The sequence below is a fragment of the Puma concolor genome, chromosome B1 (genome assembly GCF_028749965.1).
Source record: "Puma concolor isolate L17-30 chromosome B1, mPumCon1.1.hap2, whole genome shotgun sequence".
Classification (NCBI taxonomy): domain Eukaryota; kingdom Metazoa; phylum Chordata; class Mammalia; order Carnivora; family Felidae; genus Puma; species Puma concolor.
Genome location: NC_141670.1, coordinates 56,602,684 through 56,629,751, shown reverse-complemented (window position 1 = coordinate 56,629,751; position 27,068 = coordinate 56,602,684). Strand labels below are relative to the sequence as shown.

Here is a 27,068-nt window from a genome sequence, read left to right as displayed (position 1 = left end):
GTCTGGTATGTATTAGGAAATTTGACATAAGCTTGAATATACCTACCATTCTGAGAAACATCATGTGGTTTATAAGAGGGGAATAAAATTATAGAAAGTTTCTTGAGATTAGGACTTCATTGATCATAGTTGGTCTAAATGTGAGAATTGTTCTCAAAGGAAAGGAAAGTTTCTCTTTCTTGGCTGATGTGAGTGGACAGGAAGAAACGTTTTCTAATGATGTTGATCTATTTGGGAATACAGTATTCTACCTTATATTTCATTGCATGAAAGAGCTATGCTTTACTGTAAGAAAAATGGCAGTAAAAGAGTTTAATTGCATATTATTCTTATGCCTCACAAGAGAAAACATCTTGAAATCAAGTGGGTTAATTAAAGTTTTGGAAATTTCATTTGAAGAAAAAATGTCAGTTTCTTCATAGTATCTAAAAATTCTGTGTAAGTAAAATTGCTCAGTGTGTTAATCTTAAGATTTCTTTAACAGAGTTCCAGTCTTGAATAATTTGCTTCAAATACTAAGTCATGATTTACCTAATATTAATTTGTGTTGAAATTTACATGACAAAAATGAGATTATCTAACATCATTCCATTAAAATAGTAAACTACTCACTTGGTAATTTAGGTTGATTCAAAGCAATTTTTGCCTTGTGTTGCTTAGGTAGATATGCACTCAACCCTACCCGAGAATGCAAGCCAGTGTCTAAAACTGAAATTTATTACTTAAAAAATTAATTTAAATAACACATTGACTTCTTTTTTTTTTTTTCTAATTGAGATTGCTTATTTCCAAGTAGTCATTAATACCCCAGGCTAAAAATAAGCATTTAATGTGTTACAGCTAAAACTTTAAACTTTGCTTTTAAACAAAAGAATGAAAATGAGGAAGAAAGATCTGGGACTGCACATCACCAGATAAATGGTCTTTTGTGGTTGACTGGTACTAAGAGAAATAAGATAGTGTATCTATGGAGCGTTTTCTACATAATTAACTTTGTCTTGGTAAACTGTTTATTACAGTGGAATTTTGACCTGAGGGTAATATAGTAGGAAACATTTGGTAGCAGAAAATTGTGGTTTACAGAGCATTTTTTGCTGAATGTTCTCAGAGGCATTTTTCAATTGAACATCTTTTAAGGGGGAGAAAATAGTGGCATCTGCATTTGTCTTGACTTCAATTCCCTGTCATCTTTTGTACAATAGCAACTTTGATGGACTATCCTTCTGCATATAATGTCACCTGGGAAGTAAGTGACAGAAGAGTGTTAATATAATTAGTGTTAGGGAAGTAGAACAACAGAAAAAAATAATATTTAGGATAGTAATGGTGATTTTGACTTTTCTATTGGACATTTTTAAAGATAACAATTATTTTAATATTTTGTTAAGCCTTTAATATAGATATTGTATTCCTATAAACTATCAAGTCAAGAGTATTATTTCATGATCATTAAACCTTCAAAAGGTTAAATTTTTTGAATATTGCTTTTTATTGTGTTAAATTGTCAATATGTGTAAAAGTAAACTTTGAAAGAAATAAGTGATAAAAATAGTTCTATAATCTCTCAGAATACTTCATAATTCTAAAGTTGCATGTAACAGGAAAGACTCTTCTTCCAAATTTTTGTTTTAATTAAAAAAAAGTCTCCTCTGACAAAATATGAGGATTTAGGTGGACCTAAGAATCATCAGTCCTGCTTCCTGAATTATGGGAAATCATAAAATTAACATGACACACACAAGCTACAATTCTAACACCAACTATTAACTATATGACATCAGATTAATGAGTTCTGTGTCTTAGATTTTTTATCAAAATGGAGATAAGTTCTTAGCTATCTGAGTAATTCCTCATAGAGAGGTCAGGATGGAGAGCTGCCTTGGATGGTTGAGCAAATTGTGCACTGCAAAATAGAGTAATTGCTCTCAACTATTTCTACTCATCAAATACTCCCTTACTATTATAATATAAAAAGTCTCCATACTTTTTTGTGGAGATCTTCTCAATTTAATCATTTATCTATCTATCCATCCATCCATCCATCCATTCATCCATCTACCCACCTATCATCTCCAGAAGGAACAGAAGTCAGAGGGGTTGTGAAGACAAATTGTGGTAATTCATAGCATGTTAGAAAAATTAAGGCTGCTTTAACATTTAAAAAATCAAAATTTACCAATAAGCAAGTAACTTACTACAGATGTGGAAAAAAAACTACCCTGTAGAGGTTTATCAAAAGGAGGATAAAAAGAGCATGTTACCCACCTATATTATAGGAGAGGCCTTACATGAGTGTTTTTCAAAATTCCTTTCAAGTTTATTTTCTCCATTATATGAGAGGGACGATATCTTAAGACATCTCTTGTTTACAGAGCCTCTAAGACAGAGACAGTTTTCCTGCTCCTTTTTATTCTGATCCTATCTCTAGCTATGCTGTTAAAAATTGTTATACTTGAAAGTATACTTATACATTTATGTAGACAACACAGAAATTGTAAGCCTGTAACATGCAGAGTCTTTCCACCAATTCTTTAAAAATCAAACTAAGTAGGCCAGATAAAATTTAAAGTGTGGGAAGATAGGGGCTTTTGGCTTCCTTTAGAAAATTATTTCTGAAATGTTTTACTTTATATTTATTTTCAGAACTCTGTTCCAATTTCCAGTCTGTTCAGCATATATCTAAACACTTTTGCACTATGGTTCTTCTACTGGATATTCTGCAATGTCCTTTGGCCGAAGGCAATAAAATTTTGACAAGACTTAATCAAATATTACTGCCTTATATTTTATGTCCTCTAGGTCAATAGAATAGCTATATATGTAAAAAATAAATAAAAAGAGAGAAGCCAGCATGTTGGCTATTTTAATAGCACAAGTTTAGTATCACTTGGAATTCAGAGTTCCAAAAAATGTAAGCGATCTAGTAATTGGCAAATTCTGTAGTAGTAGTTTTCATAGCAGTAGAGAAAAAAAACCACCAAAAAGTTTCATAATTATAGAGTAATTACGAATATTACAAAGTGATTTTTAAAAATCTGCTTGAATAGGGTTGACCCAGTTATCAAAATTAAAAAACAAAAAGTACACGCCCTTTTCCAGCCCTTCTTGCTTTACATATTCTTCCTTAAGCAAGCTTGGTAAACAGAATATTGTTTTAGCCTCCTATCATAAGCCCTCTGTCTACAGAAACATGAAGGTACAGGTCTGCAGGTAAGTTTTCCACAACATTATGTTTTTGCTACCTGAAGCTCACCAAAGTTAGTGAATGTGATTATTTTCTTCTTCCCAGTAAGCTCTCAGAAATACATTTAACAACTTAACTTGAGGCCTATAACAAGGCTTCATGATGACTTTAAAGCAGGACTAATCCTGGGCTTATCTCCAAATTCCAGGCAACCTTAACAGCATCCACATGGAAAAATGTTGAAATGTGTGAAATAAGCTGGGGCTTAACCTCAGAGATAGGGCACATTTGAACCTGACAATTCTCTAAACTTTGTGTGCTTAGATGAATGCAAGTTCACATTAGGATAGTCACGGGAGAGTTGCTGACACCTTTCCCTTAATGCAAGTATGGGGGTACAACTGGGCACTGGGTACACACACGCAAAACAGGTACACTCACACTCATTCCCTCTTGTCCCTGCTTATTCCAGAGCTGGTCAGGAAAGGTAGGAGTTGAATATTTCAGATTCACAAAGATCTGCTATGTTCCATGTACTAGTTGGAGGGAAAAATCCGAAACTAGAAATAATCCTCCCAATCTGGCAAAGCCAGCAACTTTAAGAAACCCAGTGTACTTTCCTGTAGATAGCATAAATCCTTGTTCCTCAAAGTGTGGTCCACGGACCAGCAGCATCAGCACCACAATGAAAGCTTATTAGCAGTGCAGACTCTCAGGCTCCATCCAAATATATCAAAATCTTTATTTCAACATGATCTTTGTGTAATTTTTATATGAATCAAAGCTTCAGAATAACTTTCATGTATTTCAGAATTGGGGCTGAAGCTTCATTGAGTGATATGAATGCATAAATAGCCTAATTTCAAAATGTCCTGTTTTTGTGTATCTTATTATAAACACATTTTTCTATTTGTTTTTATTGCCTACTTTGCAATTGATATTGGATTTATAAATCTGTATGGAAACACTGGGAGGGAAATTCTGTAACATTATCTCTACATTATTTTAGATATTAATTTTACATTTGTTATTATATTTCTTTGACAGATTTTGGCATTTTCACAAATTTGTAGACATTTCCTCCATCTTCTGATGAATTCATTTTATAGCATTGTATGTTTAGTTTTAGGTTATTGCCATTCTTCCCTCTCGCCAATTTTCCTTCTCTTCCTAGCATTTTGTAGATCTATTTTGCATTGGATTCATTCAGTAATTTCCATGCCAAGTTCAGAAAATGGAAAAGAAATATATATTTGTATATCTATAATATATATTGCTTATATAGAAATATATATATTACCAACCAATAGCAAAGCAATTTCTGTAAAGATCCATATTACCATAAAAATTTCAAATTCCTCACATGGTTGAAAGTGTTTGTAAATCTTTAAAATAGTGAGACTATTTTAAATCACCTCACAAATGGTAATGATGCGTCTTGAATTTGGTTCTCTTTTACTCAAATAGTCTCCAAGTGTACATTAAGGCAAGTTTCCATAAGCAGACAAATCAGTTAGCACATGTTTTATAACTATCTGAAGTTGGAAGATATCATCAGTGTGAAAAGGTCATAAAATAGATAAAGAATGGTAGTGCATTTCTATTTATATGATAAAATACTAACACTAAAGTGCATATAAAGATTCTTAGATGACAGTCAACAAAAATGTTTTAGTGCTGGTATTTCATCAGATACTCTACTAGACTATGAGACATGCGATTTTTATGTCTCAGATTTATTAAGAACTACTCACTGTGATGCATCTTGGAATTGTTTAGATCTAATATTCATATTTTAAACTGTAAGGATAATTGTACTTTAAAATAAAGATTCGGTTTTAGATACTAATAAGTAGCAGGAACTAAGAAAATGTTGTAAAATACAATTGTGTATTTTTCTATTTAGAAATTCAGCATCACTTGCTAAAGAGTGGAAAGAAAGGTATTCTGATTTCTGCTGATAAATTTGAATATCATATTGCTTAATGGCAAAATGGATAGTTTTAATAAAATAGTTCTGTTTTACCAATTAGTTTAGCATTTGTGGTTGAAAGGGAGTCAAAACATAGAGTGGCACTGTATCCCAGCATCATAAATATGAACATAAAACAGTAATGTGTTCTCAAGGTCAGAGGAAAATGAGCCTATAAACTACAAGAGTAAGTTTTGGAACTTACAAAATACAAAATTAACTCATAAAAAAATCTTTTTGTATTCATAAAATATGAGTATTACCCACCAGTGGCAGAATATGCCTTGATAGAATCTGTCTCAGCAGGCAAAGCACTTTGGGGATTTCTATCTCTCTACTTTTAAATTAAAAATCCAATCTCACATGATGTCCATGTCCATGTAAACAATTTAGCTGACTAAAATAATGGGAGTTATGTGTTCTTAGTGAGCCTTACCTTCGCCTTAATGTTTAAAGTAGCATTTTGTTGTCTCCTTTTTCTTCTCTACAGCAAATGTGAATAATCTCTCCAGTCTTCAGGAATGTTACTGAGGGTTATACACATATTGACAGTCCTCACGATTACTATTAGAATCCCTTATTTATCTAGCAAAGACCTATTTGAAGTAGGTGCTTGTTTTGCAGATTAAAATAAAGGACCTTGAGATACTATAAAGGTATATGTTACGTTATTCTTGATGAATTTGTAACACTAGCACTGGTAGGTTCAGAGCACTAAACAAAATTTCTTGCAGGCATTATATTCTTCTGCCCTCTAAAGAAAGTAACAATATAGCTAAATGTGATTAAATTAATTTCAGTTTCAGCAGGATTTATATTTACTTTACAAAGGTATGCTTGTGGAAATTTCCATTCAAATAGATAATGTGCTTAATTTTGACAAAAACTATTTTAAAATGTTCTATTGTAGCATGTGAGAATGTAGTTTGAGAGTTTGAGAAAAGGTAGTCATCAGAATGAAATGCTTTTAGGCTAATTTTGAACATAAATATTTTAGAAAATGTATGATAGAATGAAGAAGCAAACCTAAGTTTCATTGTCTGGTTGAACTGTATGTTAGATATCACATACAATATTAGAACAGATTTCACAGTTAAAAATTGTGTTATTGTGGCTTTCTTTTCCTTTGTCATTAGAAAAATATTTTGTGTACTTAAATGAATGAAATAAATTAAAACCTTAGCTTGGGGCGCCTGGGTGGCTCTGTCGGTTGAGCATCTGACTTCGGCTCAGGTCATGATCTCAGTTTGAGTTCGAGCCCCACGTTGGGCTCTGTGCTGACAGCTCAGAGCCTGGAGCCCGCTTGGATTCTTTGTCTCTCCCTCCCCTGCTCATGCTCTATCTCTCAACAATAAATAAACATTAAAAAAAAAAAAATTAAAACCTTAGCTCTACCATACCATACCTCTATTGCTAGATGTCTTTTAAAATACCCAAATAGAATAGTAAGTCAACTTTGGGGTTATAAATATTTATGTTTGCTCTATGATTCTCTCAAGTTTTTTTAATATTTTTATTTTGAAGATATGATAAATCTGAACTGTCATTTTTCTATCATTTTGTTCTCTTACAGTTTTGTTCTCTTCTTAAACATTAACTTGAAGCATATGAAATAGTCATTTTTTGTGGCTGAGTGACAGTTTTTATATATTTTGTACTTAATAGCCAGGCATCTTAAAACCCTTCTATCTCTGGCTTAAATAATTATTTAGGGTTCATGTTTGAAATCGGTGCTTTTAAAGGTGGAGGACGGCAACTCCCATCATCAGGTGGTGGGAAGCCGATCTGCTTTTTCTGGAGGAAAACTCCACATGGTTGAATTAATATGGGTTTGGCATAGAAAGAGATGCTTCTTTTCAAAGCAAAACTGTTACAGCTCACCGATGTCACAAAGGCATGACTTCCTCAAGAAAAATAAATTGTGCAATTCATTTTATGGCAGATTAAATCCCATTTATTTTCCTTGCAGACAGCTGTTTTGAGTAGGATGTCACTTGTATGAAACCATTTTATGGATATTGGGCTTCAGATGTTGGGAAGGCATAACTTTCTCTGATGAAATAAAAGGTTATGTTTTATGATCATTCCTCTTGTCAGCAAACCTCAGCTGGTGAGTTTTAATAATACAGTGTTCAGTATTTCAAACAGCTCTTTTTGATGTCTAAATATCCATCTGCTCTTAATTTTTAAAAAATCACTGCATTGACACAATGCAAAAACGCACAAATATTTCATCCTGTCAAGCTCAAAAATAAAACAGCCAGTTATTTTCCTAGCAAAATGAGTTTATTTGGGAATAGCAGAATTGCAATTCAGGACAAGCAACCTATGGTAAACCATAGACAAGTCTGAAGAGACAAAGGGAAAGCCAGCCTTTATTAGATTTTAGGAGGAAATTGAGATGGGCTGTTTTAAACAAAAGTTCTTTGGAGAAAATTAAGAGTTCCAGGTTGTGGTGGTTTCTCACTGGATTTAGTAGTGGTTATCGTGTTGTTGCTACAGCATTTAGAGATCTACCTTCTTTTTCTTAAAAGCACGAGATGAAATCTTTATGTGAAAAATGCTCCCCCTTGTCAAGATAATTCATATCTTTCTTCCTGATGGTTATGCAGCCTTCAAACACTGGCATGTCTGTGAGAGCGCCCCCTTCAGGGATTTTTGACTCCATCTTAAATGAGGTTTCCTGTACCCATTTTCACACTCCTTACTCTTGAATGACAGCATTTACTTAGAAAATTATTAATCTCTCATCGGTCAAGGTCTTTGATAAGCTGACAAGTTTTAAACGTCAAACGTTTGTGTTTATGAAACACGTTTCAACAAAATTCTAATACAAATTAGATGTTTTACGTCAGCTGAGGAACAATTCCACAATAGAACGATAGGATCTTGAGATGAAGGAATTTGTAAGTGACATGGTACATTTGTAACATTTTATAGATAAATGAATGAAGACTCAGAAAGGTGACCTTGTAGGTCACAGAGTAGGTCAACTTTATATGCTTAGATAAATGCTAGACAAAACCAAAATGAACAGATTTTGTGCTCAGGTGTGCAGGCTTTCTCTCCTCTGTAGTTTTCTCAGACATCTAATTCTGAGAAACAGGAACCATTCTGATAACTATCTTTAATTTAATAAAACTGTACTACAATTATGTAGACACTCTAGATAATTGAATCTAATTTATTACCCATTTTTTGCCTTAGGATCAGGATCATAATAGAAACCATCATTTCACTGTGTACATACAAGTATTGGAATGGAGGATTCATGAGAATAATAATGACTTGAACTTACAAATTTCAGTATCCACAATGGTCTTCTAAGACTACAGGGTGCCAATCAGAACTTTCCTCACACAGAAAACAGTGTTTCTAACATTCTGAAAGGCTCACAAGGCAGTAAAATGGGCCATAAAACATGTATGTGTTTCATGTAGCTTCACAGACTGATGTAAAATAGAATGAATGAGTGGGTATTAGGCTGGCCTTCTGTAGGTCATCTGATTATATCTTTCTTCCGGATGTATCGTTCCAAAGTTAGGTAGCCTAACAGTTACTTCACTGCGTAGAAACGAAGAAACTGGCAAGATTGCCCAGGGCCACTCTAGTGCAAAATGTGCCTAAAAGAAGAGAGTCTTTCCAGGACGGAGAGAAGCTAGTCTGGGATTGAAGGGGGACATGACTGGGCAAATATCTGCCATTGTATTGGACATTAATTAGATAAACATTATTTATTTTTCCATTCTTTTCTGCCTGGTCTACTAAAACCAGGGTAAGAACTCTAGATAGAATGTATATCTACAAGCTTTTTAAAAAACTACTGGCTGCCTCAAAGAGCAGAAAACCCTGACCTCAGTGTTATAGTGGGCAATGACAAAGGAAAGCTTAATTTTTTTTTTTTCAACGTTTTTTTTTTTTTTTTTTTTTTTTTTTTTATTTTTGGGACAGAGAGAGACAGAGCATGAACGGGGGAGGGCCAGAGAGAGAGGGAGACACAGAATCGGAAACAGGCTCCAGGCTCCGAGCCATCAGCCCAGAGCCTGACGCGGGGCTCGAACTCACGGACCGCGAGATTGTGACCTGGCTGAAGTCGGACGCTTAACCGACTGCGCCACCCAGGCGCCCCAAGGAAAGCTTAATTTTATATCTTGAAGAAATTCTAGCTCTGTAACTTATCATTTTAAATTTCTACATATTCTGTTTCTGCAGAATTATTAAGGCCATTTCTAATTTAATGGGGATACATTTGGGCTCTGAAATTAAAGTTAAGTAATTGAATTTTTTTTTCAGATTGGTTACATTTTCCCCCTTCACCAACTTGAAACATTACTTCTTAGAAAATAAATTAAGGACTCTATGAATAAAAGGAAATATTTATTTATCTTATGCTACCGAGTAGTGCAAAACTTATAAAGTCAAAAGATACATCGAAACACTGTGAGTCGTTCACAGCTTAAGTATCAGGAAGGCTTGATTTCAAGTCCCAGCTTTGCCACTTTCAGGTCTTGGAATCTTAGAAAGGATTAAGTATGACAGGAACTTAGAGAAACAAGACATAATTTCGCTACTTTCTTTTTCGCTTTTGAGAAAAACTGTCTCTAAACTGGAAAGGGTAGGAAAACGAAGTCACCCAATATAGAGGAGGATAATCCGTGACTATTTCAAACTGGAAGATCTAAACCATTGCTACATGCTCCAAGAAATTGTAATATTTATCTTTTAGCCATGAATAATCTTCATGAAATGATGATGAACAAAATAACTTCTTAAGACCCAAGTCAGACAAAAAAAAAAAATCTATATGTACAAAAAGACAAATTTCAGTTTCCAAAGTTCTGTGAACTTGTTTTTGATCTTTGGAAAAATCTTAAAGTAGTTGTAGCAATATTTTTTAAGTAATAAGAAATACATTGAGTACTGTGAGTCAGCACGGGTTTATTAAATTTTAGTCAGATATTCTCCCAGTGGGGGGTATGACTTCAAAGTTCAGATTTTTCTTAGAGCTGTGGTTTCGTTCTCCCACAGGAGTGACCTTAAAATACTATCCCAGGAGACTCAATGTATCATACTGACCCTTGGTTCCTAGGTACAGGGCACATAGCCTTCCTAGGCCACTTCTATAAACATCTGAGATTACCCTAAATTGCTTGACGCTAATTAGCCTTTATGTGCACCTTAATCACACTTCTTTATGAAAGGTGACGTATGCATGGGTGGAAGTACCTCCATTGAAACAAAAACAAGCTGAGTCCAAAACATGTCGTAGCAAGATGACTTTCAGTGGTATGGTAAGCTTCTAGGAATCCCTAAACATACTGCTTTTGCTAGCTAAGCTATGTGTTTTCCCCCACTCAAGATCCCTATACATTAGTATGAAGCCCTAAAGAGAGCCAAATGGCATGGCAGTCCTGATGAATTATCTAAGACCATAGGTGACATGGTCATCTTCTAAAACCACATAGGTCTCTCATTGCAAAAGGATTAATGGATGGATCTAAAGGAAAAGTCATAATGATGGCCAGATTCAGGGATGTATAATCCCCAAGATCCAAGTCTCTAAGTATCTGCAGCTTCTGGGGCTCCTGTGTGACTCAGTCGGTTAAGCGTCCAACTTCTGCTCAGGTCATCGTCTCACAGTTCATGGGTTCTAGCCCTGAGTCAGGCTCTGAGCTATCAGCACACACCACATCTTCTTTATGCATTCATCCATTGATGGACACGTGGGTTTTCTCCATAGTTTTGCTATTGTAGATAATGCTGCTATAAATATCGGGGTGTGTGTATCCCTTGGAATCTGAATTTTTGTATCCTTTGAGTAAATACCAAATAGTGCAATTGCTGGATCATAAGGTATTTCTATTTTTAGTTTTCTGAGAAACCTCCATACTGTTCTCCAGAGTGGCTGCACAAGTTTTCATTCCCACCAACAATGCAAGAGGTTCCCCTTTCTCTGCATCCTCACTAGCACCGATTGTTTCTTGTGTTGTTAATTTGAACCATAGAATTTGGTTTTACCTATTTCAGAATTTAAAAGGTTAACCCATAGGGGCACCTGGCTGGCTCAGATGGTTTGTGCGTCCAACTTCAGCTCAGGTCATGATCTCGCAGTTAGTGAATTTGAGCCCCGCGTTGGGCTCTGTGCTGACAGCTCAGTGCCTGGAGCCTGCTTCAGATTCTGTGTCTCTCTCTTTCTGTTCCTACCCCACCCATGCTCTGTCTCTCTCTGTCTCTCAAAAATGAATAAATGTTAAAGATTTTTTTTCAATAAAAGGGCAACCCATTCTGCTAATTTTAGGGAAACTGACTTAGTCTACGCTGCAAAATAAGTAATACTTGATGGTAAATTTAGAACCCTTAACACTGTAGGTCAAGAGTGTTTCTGATGATTTCATATGGCGAAGTCTCTTTTCTGGTGAGAGACATTATAAAGCATCACTAGTAACAGATACAGCAAATCTTTTTAAATTCCTTAAGCTGCTTTCCATTTTAAGATCAGGGAAAATGTACAAGAGAGCTGAAGTCCAATGTGCATGGTGAAACAAAATTGCCACAGTACCTCCCATTAATGCTGGGCTTCAGACCTGGTAGGGTTGAGAAAATGCCTATGGGTTATGGTGCTATACTTGGTCAGAATTGAACCCAGGATAAGCTTTTGCCAAGACAATGCATGATGAATAATATCAGCATGTTCTGTTCATTTCAATGTTTGAAAATGTGGTTCATTATCTTGTTTTAGCAACAGTGAATAAGAAGGGGCAGAAAATGGGACAGGGTGTTTGAGGAAGGAAGGGACCATGGGTCATATTTCATTCTGAAAACCTACTAGACATATCAGCAAGGGACTCCACCCTCCACCTTTCCTTTTCTGTCACAAGTGGTAGTGGTGAAGTAGGTTATCTGGACAACATCCTAAGTTTGAATTGTGGCTTTGCTTTTACTGGCTTTGTAACCATGAACAAGTTAGTTATCTCACTTGACATATACTCATTGGGAAATTGTGTTTCTACATGTAAAGCAATTAGAACTGGAGTGGGTACAAGTAAGCACTCAATTAATTTTGGCCATTATTGTTTTTGCTTTAAAAGGCTGGAATTGAAGTGGATGACCTCTAATTCTGTCTCCAACAAATTTGAGTACAGAATTAATTCTGTGCTTTTTAGATTATTAGATATTATTAAAAATAATCATTTCCTTCCTGTAAAACTGTTACCTTTGAAGAGTTGTAGCACAGTGGTGGAAAGATGCTGTAAACCTTCACAAAGAACAAACATATTATCTTCATAGACCTTTGGTGTGTCCATGATTTCATATAGATGATTCTGAAGCTGTACATCTACCATTAAAAAATGAAATTAGGAGGGGCACCTAGATGTCTCAGCCTGTTAAGTGTCTGACTTCAGCTCAGTTCATGATCTCACGGTTTGTGGGTTCGAGTCCCCCATCGGGCTCTGTACTAACAGCTCAGAACCCGGAGCCTGCTTCAGATTCTGTTTTTTCCTTTCTCTCTGCCCCTCCTCTGCTCACACTCTGTCTCTGTCTCTGTCTCTGTCTCTCTACCAAAAATAAAGAAACATTAAAAGCATTTTTAAAAATTGGAATTGGGAGTATTATGGAATCCAATGAGCTCCTTATATGAGGATTTAATAATTAATTGAATAATTTGAGCAAATCATTTATAATTTAGTTTATTTAGTTTAATTAAATAAATCATTTTATTTAGAAAACAATAAATTAATTTGATTATGTAATAATAGCTTAGTATTGGATCTCTTTGCGTCATTTGATATTGGTTGTACCCCTCGTTCTCATTCAGTGTGCTTTTACAGTCATTCCTTCTCAGGATTTTCATGGACTTCTTTTCTGTATTCTCCTTGAACATTGGTGCTCCTCAGGGTTTCACTCACCACCTGCAGCTCATGTCATTGTGTGCACAATATCCTTGAGTGATCAGTTACCTCTTTCCTATTGCATAGTTGATATACAATATTACATTAGTTTCAGGTGTACAACATGTTGATCCAACATTTATATACATTATAAAATGATCACCATAAGTCTAGTTACCATCTGTCACCATAAAAAGTTATTACAATAAGATTGACTATATTCTCCATGCTGTACATTTAATCTTGTGAATTATTTATTTTATAACTGGAAGTTTGCAACTCTTAATCTGCCAATGAAATGGCAAGATTTCATTTTTTATGGCTGAATTACATTCCATTGTTTATGTTCTTTATCCATTCATCTATTGGTGGACACTTAGGTGGCTTCCATTTTTGGTTATTGTAAATAATGCTGCAATAAACATAGGGGTGCATATATCTCCTTGCATTAGTGTTTTTATTTTTTTCAGATAAATAATCAGAAGTAGAATTGCTGTCTCATATGATAGATCTATTTTTAATTTTTTGAGGAACTTCCATACTCTTTTCCATAGTGGCTGTGCCAATTAACATTCCTACCAACAGTGTACAGGGGTTCCCTTTTCTCTACATCCTTACCTGCAAATGTTATTTATTTATTGTTGGTTTGTTTGTTTTTATACTAGTCATTCTGATAGGCATGAGGTGCTATCTTATTGTGGTTTTGATATGCATTTCCCTGAAGATTAATGATCTTTCCATGTATCTGTTAGCCATCTGTATGTCTTCTTTGGAAAAATGTCTATTCAGTTCCTCTGACCATTTTAAAATCAGATTGTTTGTTTTGTTGTTGAGTTGTATGAGTTCTTTATAGATTATTGATATTAACCCCTTTTTGGATATATCATTTTATATACCCCTTTCTATACAATTAAACTCTGACTTGAACATTCAATGAACTACTCTACTTCAGGGCCCAAATGACCCACAGATAGTTCAAACTCAGTGTGTATAAATTCCTGCCATTTTGGGGTGCTTGGGTGGCTCAATGAGTTAAGCATTCGCCGGCTCAGGTCATGATCTCATGGTCCATGGGTTCAAGCCCGGCTTTGGGCTCTGTGATAATAGCTCAGAGCCTGTGTCTCCCTCTGTCTCTGCCCCACCCCCACTCATGCTTTGCCTGCCTCTCTCTCTCTCGCTCTCTTTCTCTCTCAAAAATAAATAAACATTAAAAATAAAATTCAAATTCCTGGCATTTTAACTATGTCTTCCTGCTAAATTCATTCCCACTTTTGATGACATCATCATCCATCCAAACTAGATACCTGAGAATTATTCCTGTGATTTCTCTTTCTTCCTCACATTCCACATCCAGTCAGTAAGTCAAGATTGCCATATGTACCTCCTAAATACTTTTTAAGTCATTCTCTTCTAATTCTTTTCTATGGTGGCTTTAATCACTTGCTGAAATCCCCTTGTTAACTCTCGCTCTGCCTACAGTTTTATTCTACTCAAATCCATCATCCAATATCAAAATAATTTCTATAATATTCAAAACTGTCCAAAATACCTCTGTTTTAAACATTTATTTGGTTTGTGGAAGCCTGAACAAATCCCTAACCTTAACCTGTCAAACAAAGTATGCTCTTCCTCAAGAGGCCCTTTATTAATTAGCTCTCCAGATCATCTTTCTCTATAGTCTACCTTGCAGTTTTGGTCTTTGCAAAACCAAAATGTCAAGTTTTCCCTCTACTCAGCATATATTTACTGCCCCTGTGATTTTTTAAAGTCTATTTATTTATTTGGGGGGGGGGGGCGGGGATGTGCGTGAGCCAGGAAGGGGCAGGGGGTCAGAGAGAGAATCCCGAGCAGGCTCCACATTGTCCATGCAGAGCCCAACACGGGGCTTGATCTCACAAACCACATGAGATCATAACCTGAGCCAAAATCAAGAGTCAAGAGTTGCAAGCTTAAAAGACCAAGTTGCCCAGGTACCCCACTGCTATGATTTTTTTAAAACCTTGTTTTCTCTACCTGAAATGTATCTCTGTAACACTTCCTTTACTTCTGTGCCTCTTATTCTAACTAGTCTTTTAAAACTAATATAACACTTTTAGTCCACTTTCCTTGAAACCCTTCCATGTCATGTTATGTCATTTATTGACTGGGAGGCTTTTCAAAACAAATAAACAGACAAACAAAATAATAAAAACCTGTGACTCAGTTTTCCCAAGAGTAAAATGGGGTGGCTGTAAGTATTAAATGTTTTTAATGTTTATTTATTTTTGAGAGTGGGGGGGCGGGGGCAGAGGGGTAGAGAGGGAGACAGAAGATCCAAAATGGGCTCTGTACTGATAGCCCTGAGCCCAGTACAGGGCTAGAACTCATGAACAGGGATATCATGACCTGAGCCCAAGTCAGGCTCTCAACCGACTGCATGACCTGAGCTAAAGTTGGACGCTCAACCAACTGAGCCATCCAGGAGCCCCAGGTGGCTGTAGGTATTAAACTGAATACACATACACGTAATGCGCTTAGACAAATATTTGGCACATAGAAGTTCATAACAGTTTGGCAATTACCTTTCAAGTGATTCCTCTTTACCATCATAATGGTCTGTGTCAATCATTGCAACTTCCACATTATTTGGATATGAGTTTGTATCTATCCCTACTACCAGCTACTGAGCTCTTTGAAGAAGAGGATTATCATATTAATTTTTTTCTGAGTCTGGGTCATAGTCATAAAATTATTGTTGGTTGCATCAGTCTTTATATTCACTCATTTATTCACCTCTAGAAGTAAAAATCATTTACTTCTTTAAAATTGAATGTATGAAAATAGGTTCACCTATTAGGAGAGTTTATTTCTTCAGTTTCTTTAATTAATTGAACTAATTGAGAGATTCCACCGAACAAAAAACTTTGCCTCTGCATAATACTGGCCTATGTCAGAGACGATGGAGCTTCCAGAAACAAACTGCTTCTTTGCAAAAGTTATTTCCAACTGTCACAAGCTCGTAAGCCCATTGACAAGATCCCATTTAAGAGAGTTTGTAATTTAAGGTGTGGTATTAATTATTTTAAATAATTTATTTGGTTTTTCCAAGACAAAAGAATTTCAAGAAAACAGATATAGTAGATTTAATAAAATCAGGGTCAGAACATGTCCATGATTAATGTCAGAGGAGTCTCATGTTAAATACAAGATAAATTCATGTATTTTGATTGAATAAACTTTTTGAATTTTTTTTTTCAACGTTTATTTATTTTTGCGACAGAGAGAGACAGAGCATGAACGGGGGAGGGGCAGAGAGAGAGGGAGACACAGAATCGTAAACAGGCTCCAGGCTCTGAGCCATCAGCCCAGAGCCTGACGCGGGGCTCGAACTCACGGACCGCGAGATCGTGACCTGGCTGAAGTCGGACGCTTAACCGACTGCGCCAACCAGGCGCCCCTTGAATAACTTTTTGATCTCTAAGAATTTTGAATTCCAAGAGCATGAATCTATATTTGAAAAAAGATAGCCTTACTTCCTTTTAACACTGAATCTCAGTGGCAGGATAATATGGGATGGGAAGAGAAGAGCATGTGTTGAATATATATGATATGATGTTATATACAGAGTTTCAGAATTTTAAAAATGTACAGAAGAATATGTTCCTAATTATCCCTTATCAAAATGAAACTAAAAAAGGTACAATAATAGTGGTCAGTTAATGAAAAGAGTGAGATAAATTTATGTATCTGTGTAATTATATGTAATATATATTTTATATATTATATATAATAATTATATGTTGTATATAATAATTACATAATATATAGTTCATAGATATGTGAAAAAGAAATATAGGAAACTTTCCTTTCAAAACAATTTTTATTCAAATTAAAGTAGCAAATGTATGGCCTCTCTTCCCACACTAGACTATGAGCTGCATGAGGGCAGACACAGTTGCTTGTTTTTGTCACTGCTATGTCCCTACTGCCTAATATTTGTTAAATAACTTAATAAATCAAGAATTTAAAAACATCCCCATCCATTTCTGAAATCAGACACCAGAGCTCCCTTAGCATTCACAGTCACCATGAACCTCAATTTCAATCCTTGTCTTACTCTTGTTCAAATTCCTTTTTATGCAAAAACTTGTGATTTTATCTCCAAACTTAATATGGGAAGTCTAAAAAAAGTCATTATGTAGTGTACTCCTCCAAGTTTTAACTTTTAAGTAAGTACAAAAGTTCATTGAGTCCTATTAATTTGGTAACCCTGACAAAAATGAGAGACATTTTTAAGAGCTTAAAACTATGCTGACCCACCTTTAGACACCGGATATAATTGAAGACAATTTCAGCTTCCATTAAGAGCTTTGTTATGTAAGACGCTGTCAAAAAACTGCAATAAGCCTTATATCACTGTGAAAAAGCAATTCATCTGCATTCATTTCAATTTGAAACCTGCTGATGGCGAATATGAAATAATTTGGCAGCATGTGTTTGGGTGATCCTTATGGCTTATGGGAGATATTCTAATGTTTTTTCCCCTTTTTATTTCTAAAGACTATATTCCATATCAATATTACTTAAAGTCATATAGAAACTACAGATGTATAGTGTTCTGATAAGTGTTTTTGTATGGATCTGGCTGACCAGTTAAACACAGTATATCAATTAAACTTGAATTTCAGATAAAAAATTTCAAACCTGACTTGTATCCTACTGCTTTGTTTGCTAAATCTGGAAGATTTACATATAGGTACAAACTACAAAAGCAGCTATAACTATTTAAATTCATTAAACTTAAGAATGTGATTAAATCATTTGAAATTGCCCTGTTGACCTATTTTGACATATTTTCAGATTATCCCATTTGTAAAGACAGATACTATTCTTTCTTTCTTGGGATTTAAAAACAAATGAACACCTTGCTAGCTTCAGATGTTAACTGACTACCATGTGTAGATGAATTGAAGAGACATGAAAGTTCTCAAGTACAAACTCAATACATAAAGACTTCCATGAGGTTTTCATTAAGGAATTAGAAATAGTTTCTGAGATTTTAAGTTTTAAAATTAACACCGTCAGAATACTAGCAGAAAGGAGGAAAGCCCCTTAAAATGGGGTCCCCAAACCTCTTGTGAGACCTGAATGCAAGCAGATTACAGTGTCTTTTTTTTTCCCCCATACCTTTCATTTTAAGAGAGAGAATAAAGCCAGGGAAGGGAAGTTCTATTCATATGGGCATCTAGAATTTTGATACCCCTGGTATTTGTTTCTATGTGTTGACTAAAACGTAGGCTGGTTGTTTTCTTCCCATTCTGGCCTTATTACAAGGATGAAAAGAGCTCTTTATGAGGATGTGAGTATTCTCATTTCTGTGCTCACCCTCATTAATGATTAACTTGAACCTGTGGCTGAGGTCTGCTGATAGAATTGGGTTTCAGAGGTCATACAGGTCAGTCATTCATTAGACCTTGGTAAATTTACCAAATCATGAATTCCCCCATAAGGCCACTGGATGGATGGGATTTCTTGAGGTGATAACTGATAAGGGTGTAAGCTTCTCCTTAATTGTATTTCTGCATGTGATCTATGTTGGAAACCTGTCTTAAACTGTGTTTAGAAATTCTGCTCCTTTGTGTTGTTAATATAACTTAATTAATTTTATTCAGTTCTATTTTTTTTTAAACATACCCTAATGTTCTGACTTACACACAAGAAATTTGGGTAAAAGATTGTGTAAATCTTTTATTTTAATGGACACATTTCTCATTTTGTACTTCTACAAATGAACAAAGTCTCCTTGAATTAATACTTTGTTATACTATATAAATCTTAATGCATACCTGTTTTCTTCCAAACAAATTTAATTTAGCCCCCTGAGACATAAATATGTATATGTCTCATTAATATGCCTCAGAAAGTTCATGTAAATATACAAAACTCCAAACTTAAAAAAAAATGTTTATTCATTTGTTTTGAGAGAGAGTGGGGGTGGGGAGGGGGAGCACCAGCAGGAGAGGTGCAGAGAAAGAGGGAGAGAGAGAATCCCAAGCAGGTTCCATGCTGTCAGTGAGCCACCCAAGGTTTGATCTCATGAACATGAGATCACGATCTAAGCCCAGAACAGGAGTCAGACCCTTAAAGGACTGAGCCACCCAGGTGCCCCAAAAACTCCAAACTTTTAACCCTTCTGCGAAATGATATTTTGTTTTTTTTCAGTATTAGCTGAGGACTTAAAATGATAGTAAAATATGTCTAAGAAATCATTTTATCTTTTATTGTGAATCTATGAAAAAAATAATACCACAAAAATCGTTTCTAGAAATATCATGGATATAATATTGTCAGGAAAACCTGCATTGCTTTTGTGACATACCGATAAATATTAAATACCTTATGTCACCTTGAATCACTACTTCCCTTCCATATAAATAGGTGTAGAAATAGTTTTATAATGATGATCATAGAACTTGTATTAACGAGCAGGGGTTTTATAAGTGCTGTGACTCTGGAAGTACTTTTTCAGTCACCCTTAACCAAAAGTGCCACCTGAGTTATATGCTGTATACTCTGACATGAAGTTCTAATATTGAAGTTATGTTTCTTAAATAATTTCATACTTCATGTGAAAGCAACACCAGACAATTCCAGAGCTCAAGTACAATTCTTAGGAGTAGATGCTAATGCTTGAAATCAGCAAAGTAGAGACAAAAACAGACCCTGACAGCCTCTATTTCATCACCTTTAAAAATAAATGTAAGAATGTTACGAGTCTCCAAAATCTGGATGAAAGATCACCTGTTTAGTTTGTGAATATTGGCATAAAATTAATGTTAATTAATTAAATAACCAATTGTGTATCTATATTAAAAATATTATATAAAAATAGGGGCACCTGGGTGGCTCAGTTGGCTAAGCATTGGACTCTTGATTTTGGCTCAGGTCGTGATTCCGGGGTTGTGGTGTCGAGCCCTGCTTGGGGTTCTGTGCTCTGCATGAAGCCTGCTTAAGATTCTTTTTCTCCCTCCTTCTGCCTCTCTCTCCTACTCATGCTCTCTCTCTAAAAATAAAATAAAAATATTATACAAAAATAAATAAGCGGTTATTGAAATACCAGCAACATGATAGAATTCAAATTGGTACCCTTTAAAATAAATTAAAGGGTTTGGGGGGGGTTATTGATTTTTCTTACTTTCTATTCAAACGAATAAAAACTATCATAACTTAACAGTTGCTACTCCGTGCATTTTCCTTTTATTATAGTGATGTAGCCAAACGGGGTCCAAGAACCCAGAGAGGTCCCACAGGACAGGCCAAGAGAATCCTTGGCTTCACACAGGATGGAAATCAAATGCAAGCCAAGAGGAAGTGAGAGCAGAAGTTATTGAATACACATTTAGAGCGTCTGGGAGATTCAGAAAGAAAAGGAGAGTCTCTTCTTTGCTTGGGGATCTGGAGTTTTATTAAGGATAGAGGTCTAGTGTATGTGTCTTCTCAGATATCCAGGAAGTGGCCATTCAAGGACAAGTGCTCAGGTGTCCTCCATAAATCACTTATGTTCCAGAGCCAGAGGTCTTGGCTTCAGGGTGTTTGGAGTCAGTGGTCTTGTAGAACTTTCATGATGACCTCACCTGGTCACTCCTTAGATGTTATCTATTGTGCGGAAGACTCCAAATAATCATGAACTCCTTGACCTTTATAAGGAAGACGTACATTTTCTGTTCGCTGAGATGAGTAAAAGGCAGATGTGCAGGTCCTAGCAAGAAACAGAAAAAGAAGCAAAGGGGAAAAAAAAAAAGCTTTTTTTCCCAAGGGGTCCTTTAGGTTTCCCTGTCTCAATAGGATCCTAATGCTTGGTAATAACAAATTATGAATTTTGTAGCATACAAAGTAAAGAAAGTACACTGCATACACACTGGGTTTATAAAGTCTATATATCGATATGGGCACCTGGGTGACTCAGTTAAGTATCCAACTCTTGATCTCAGCTCAGGCCATGATTTCATGATTCATGAGATTGAGCATCATTTGGGGCTCTGTGCTGAGAGCGCTGCCTGCCTGGGATTCTCTCTCTCCCCTGTCTCTCCTCTGCTTGCACACACTCTCTCTCTCAAAATAAATAAATAAACTTAAAAAAAAAATAAGGCCTATATATTATCAGCCATAAGTTTTTAAAAATGTATCTCTTCAAGAGAGTGTGCTTTATGAACTGGATGAAATTGATGTTTATGTTTTATTTACATGAATATAATTATAAAATAATATTTTATTAAGTATTTTATATTGCTTTTTTTATAGTTTTATCTAAATCCTTTCAATATTTAACACCAGGATGGGTGTTATTCTGGTGGAATTTTTTACTTTCAGTGTTTAATTCTATTTAAAATTTTTTTTTAATGTTTATTTCTTCTTTGAGAAAGAGAGTGAGAGCACAGCAGGGGAAGGGCAGAGGGAGGGAGATACAGAATCTGAAGCAGGCTCCAGGCTCTGAGCTGTCAGCACTGAGCCCAATGGGGGTCTCAAACTCACAAACTGAACTGAGTGATCATGTCCTGAGCCGAAGTCAGATGCTTAACTGACTGAGCTACCCAGGCACTCCTATATTCTATTTTATTTTAAGTGTGCAAAGATGTATACTTAAGTTCAGTAGGGAAAAAAAAAAAAAACAGAACATTGACGTTCTCTTTTATGCATCAATTAACATAAGAAATCTATTTTAATGGGATTTCACAACAAAGTATTTCCTTAAAGCTTTAAAAATGTAATTTGAATCTGTAAAATATATGCAAGATAATTTACCATGAAAGAGAAGTGACAATCTGAATATGGTCACATTCCAATTTTTTGTTAGTTTTCTTATTTACAATGAAGATATTTACAACATCTCATCCTAAAGTAATTTTGGTTTCATTGTTGATTTTCAATTTGTCAAATTATTTATTTCCTTTTCCTTTTTGCAATAGAATGTTAATGAGCATAATTTTTTTTGTGTGTGAAAATAAATTTATTTTTTATAACAGTAAAATTGAAGACAGAATCTAACAAATCTGAAAGTTAACAATTTGCACTTCTGTCATACTTTGAACTGTAGCTTTTATTTAACTGTCCTGTGTTAAGCAAGCTTGATGAATTCATACAATTTGTTGAAGGAACTCTAGTGTAAGGAGTAATGTAAAGGGAAATTGAATAAACCTCTAAAATACCTCATGAAGATTATCCTTTGTTTTTATCATTGGACATTTTCTCTAAGAATTTTGGACAAAGAAGCTGAGATCGGTGTTTAGGATAAAACATGATTGTTTCTTTGAATTTATTTCCTCCCCCCCCCTTTTTAATGAAAGATTTATTGATATATAATTCACAAATCATAAAATTGTGTTGAAGTATATAATTCAGTGTTTTTTACACTATTCACAGAGTTATGCAGCTATCATCACTATTTAACTTAAGAATATTTCATCATTCCCAAAAACGCTTTGTACCTGTGAGTAGTCATTCCCCATTTCTTCCTCCCCGCCAGCTCCTGGTAACCACCAATATGCCTCTGTCTCTTTATATTTATCTCTTCAGGACATTTTTTTACAAATCGAATTATGTAATATGTTTTTGTGGCTAGCTTTTTTTTTCTTTATCTTAATGTTTGAGTTTCATACATGTTGTGGTATGTATAAATACTTTATTCCTTTGTATGAGTTAATAGTATTCTGTTGTGACCCAATCATGTTATGTTTATTGATTCATCAGTTGATGGGCATCTGGATTGTTTCCATTTTTTGGCTATTATCAATAATGCAACTATGAACATTCATATTTAAGTTTTTCAGGGACATATGTTTTTGTTATTTTTGAGTATACTTAGGAGTCAAATTTCTGGGCCAAATATATGCGTAATATTTTGAGGAACTGCCAAACTGCTTTGCAAAACAGCTGCATCATTTTACAATTTATTGGTAATATATGTGGATTCCAGTTTCTCCACACCCTTACCTACACTTGTTATTATCTGTCTCTTATGGATTTTAGCCATTCTGTTGAGTATGAAATAGTATTTTATTGAGGTTTTGATGTGCATTTCCCTAGTGAATAATAATGTTCAATATCTTTTCATGTGCTTATTGGCTTTTTATCTGTCTTTGGAGAAATACATACCCAAATCTCATGTCCATTTTTTTAATTTGGTCTTTTCATTGTTGAGATGCGATGGATCTTAATATATTCTGCATACAAGTCCCATATTATATGTATGTATGTATATATATATATATATGTATATATATATGTATATATATGTATATATATGTGTATATATGTATATAAGTTATATATATGTATATATATGTATATGTATATATATATAATTTATAAGCATATTGTTCCTTGTGTAGATTATCTTTTCACTTTCTTGATATGTCCTTTGAAATGGAAGTTTCTAATTTTGTCATATCTAAAAAAAACATTGCCTAATATAAGGTTATGGGAACTTACTCCAATGCTCCCTTTTCTAAAAGTTTTATAATTTTAGTTTTTACATTTAGGTTTGATTCATTTTGTGTTAATTTTTGCATATTGTATAAGGTAGGAGTCCAAATTCACTCTTTGCATGTGGATAACCAGTTGTCCCAACACAATTTGTTGAAAAGACTATTCTTTCCCCATTAAAATATCTAGGTATCATCTAAAATCAAATAACCACAAATGTAAGGACATATTTCTGGGCTCTCAATCCTATTTCATTAACCTATGTATTCATCCCTATGCGGTATATAATATATTGATTATTGTATTTTTGTCAGTAAACTTTAAATCAGGAAGTGTGTCCTCCAACTTTGATCTTTTAAAATATTTTGTCTATCCTGGATCCATTAGATTTTCATATATATTTTAGTATCAACTTGTCAATTTCTTCAAAAAAAGGCAGCTGAGTTTTTATAGACATTTCACTGAATCTGTAGATCAAATTAGAGGGTATTTCTATCTAAATAGTCTTAAGTGCTCTGCTCTATTTATTTAGATTTTCTTTAATTTCTTTAACAGTGTTTTATGGTTTTAAGTGTACAAGTCTTGAAATTTTGTTAAATTTGTTTCTAAGTATTTTTATTTTTTTGGTGCTATTGTAAATGGAATTGTTAATTTCATTTTTAGATTGTTTGTTGTTAGTATATATAAATGCAAATGATTTTGTATATTGACATTGTATCTTTCAATCTTGCTGAAATTTATTAGGCATATATATTTAAAATATATAAAGAACTCATAAATTCAACAGCAAAACAAGCAAACAAAAACACCAAACAATTTAGTTTAAAAAATGGACAGAGGAACTGAATAGACATATTCCCAAAGAAGATCTTCTTATAGCCAACAAACACATAGAAAGATGCTCAACATCGTTAATCTTCAGGGAAATGCACATCAAAATCACAATGCAATATTACTCCATACCTGTTAGAAAGACTATTATCAAAAATACTACAAATAGCAAGTTTTGGCATGGATGTGAGGAAAAGGGAACATTTGTGCACGCTTGTGAAAATGTAAATTGGTGCATTCACTATCGAAAATAGTATGGAGGTTCCTCAGAAAACTAAAAATAGAACTACCATATGATCCAGCAAGCCCACTTCTGGATATTTATCCAAAGAAAATGGAAATGCTAATTCAAAGAGATATATGTTTGTTGCAGTATTACTTACAGTAGCCAAGATAAAGAAGCCACTTAAGTGTTAATCGATAGATGAATGGATAAAGAAGATATATAATAGAATATTACTCAGCCATAAAAAAGAATGAAATCTTGCCATTTGCAACAACAAGGATGGACCTCAAAGGCATCATGCTAAGTGAAATATATCAGAAACAGGAAGATAATTACCATATAATCTCTCATATATATTTATGTGGGCTCACAGATAATATATAACTAAGCTCATAGACACAGAGAACAGATTTGTGGTTGCCAGAGGTGGAGGGTAAGGAATGGGAGAAGTGGGTGAAAAAAATGAAATTGATCATTAGTTCTAATTTTTGTGTGGATTACACAGGATTTTTTAGTTAAAAGAATATGTCATCTGAAATTAGAGATTATTTTGTTTCTTCCTTTCCAATCTGAAAACCTAATATTTCCTTTCCGTTCCTGATTGTCCTGGCTAGAATCTCCAATACAATGTTAAATAGAAAGGCAATAGCAAACATTCCCATCTTGTCTTTATCTAAGATGAAAAGCATTAATCCATTTTATATGTGGCTAGATTTGATTTTTTAGTATTTTCTTGAGGGTTTTGCATCTATATTCATAAGAGATGTGGGTCTGTAGTTTCCTTTCTTGTAATGTCTTTGGTTTTAGCATCAAGGTAATACTGTCTTCAGGAGAAAAGAAAGTGTTGCCTCCTCCTCTAGTTTTTGGACAAGTATGTGAGGTTTTAGAATTAATTCTTCTTTAAATGTTTGATAGAATTTACCTGTAAAGCTGTAAGGACCTGAGATTTTCATTGTGGGTAGGTTTTCTAATTATTATTCAGTCTTTTGAAACAGATCTTTACAGATTTACAGCTTTTCTATTTCCTCATGAGTCAATTTTGGTAGTCTATGTCATTCTAGGAATTTTTCCTTTAATCTAGGTTAAGTAATTTATTGGAACACAATAGCTCATTGTATTTCCTCATAATACTTTTTAGTTTTACTAATGTCATTAATGATGTTTTTTCTTTCATTCCTTATTTTGGTAATCTAAGTCTTTCTTTTCCTCTTGGTCCACCTAGCTAAATGTTTGTCAATTTTGTTGAACTTGGGGTTTGTTGGTTTTCTCTATTTTTCTGTGGTCATTTCATCAATTTCCACCCAATACCATTATTTCTGTTCTTCTCATTGCTTTGCATTTAATTTGCTTTTTGTTTGTTTGTTTTTTAGTTTCTTAAGATAGATTATTAGATTATTGTTTTATATAGGCACTCAGAGACAAATTTTCCTTTAAGCAGTATTTTTGCTACATCTCATAAGGTTTGTTATGTTAGGTTTTTCTTTCCATTAATTTCAAATATTTTGTAATTTTTCTTTTTCTTTTTTTCTTTCACTCATTGTCTACTTAGGAGGGTGTTTTTCGATCTCCATGTATTTCAATTTTCTAATTTTCCTTCTGTCACTGAGTCCTATTTTAATTTCTAGGCCATAAGTAATGTCACTCCTTCCAAATTTACTGAGGCAGTTTTATGGCCTAGTATATGGTCTACCATGGAAAATAGTTGAGGTACATTTGAGGAAAATGTGTCTTCTGCTGTTGTTGTGTGGAGTATTCTATAGAGTACTATTACATATGATTTGTAGTGCTATTCAAGTCTTCTGTACCCTTTATCTTCTGGTTAGTTGTACTATCCGTTATTGAAAGTGCAGTAGTCAAGTCTCCAACAATTGTTGAATGTCAGTTATTCCTTTAATTCTCTTAGTTTTGGCTTCGTGTATTTTAAGACTCTCTTTTAGGAATATATATTGTTATGTCTTCCTGAAGGATGACTTTTTTATCATTACAAAATGCAGTTCTCTTAGGGCACCTGGTGGCTCAGTGGGTAGAACATCTGACTCTTGATCTTGCGGTCATGAGTTTGAGCCCCATGTTGAGTGTAGAGATTACTTATAAAAAAATAAAAAATAAAAAAATAGTTAAATAAAATGTACTTCTCTTGCTTCTATACAATCTTTGTCTTGTGATTTATTTTGTTTGATATTAGTGTCGGTTCTCTTTAAGTTGCTGTTTTCATGGTATATCTTTTTCCACCCTTCTACTTTCAGTTTTTTGTATCTTTGAACCTCAGGTAAATCTCTTTAGACCATATATTGTTAGATAATTTTTTTTAAAATCCATTCTTCCAGTCTCTACCTTTTGTTTGGACTATTTGGGGAATTTACATTTAATGTAATTACAGTAAGATAGAATTTCTATTATCATTTGTTATTTGTTTTCAAAATTTCTTATAATTTTTTTGTTTCTGTGTTTCCATTACTGCCCTCTCTTGAGTTATATTTACAATTCCTAGTGTACTAATTTAAT

General features: G+C 34.3%; 1 protein-coding gene across 1 annotated transcript in view; it reads left to right on the top strand.

Annotated features, from left to right (window-relative positions):
- GALNTL6 (polypeptide N-acetylgalactosaminyltransferase like 6) overlaps positions 1-27,068 on the top strand; it is a 1,218,779-nt gene that overhangs the window by 542,537 nt on the left and 649,174 nt on the right. The window lies entirely within an intron of this gene.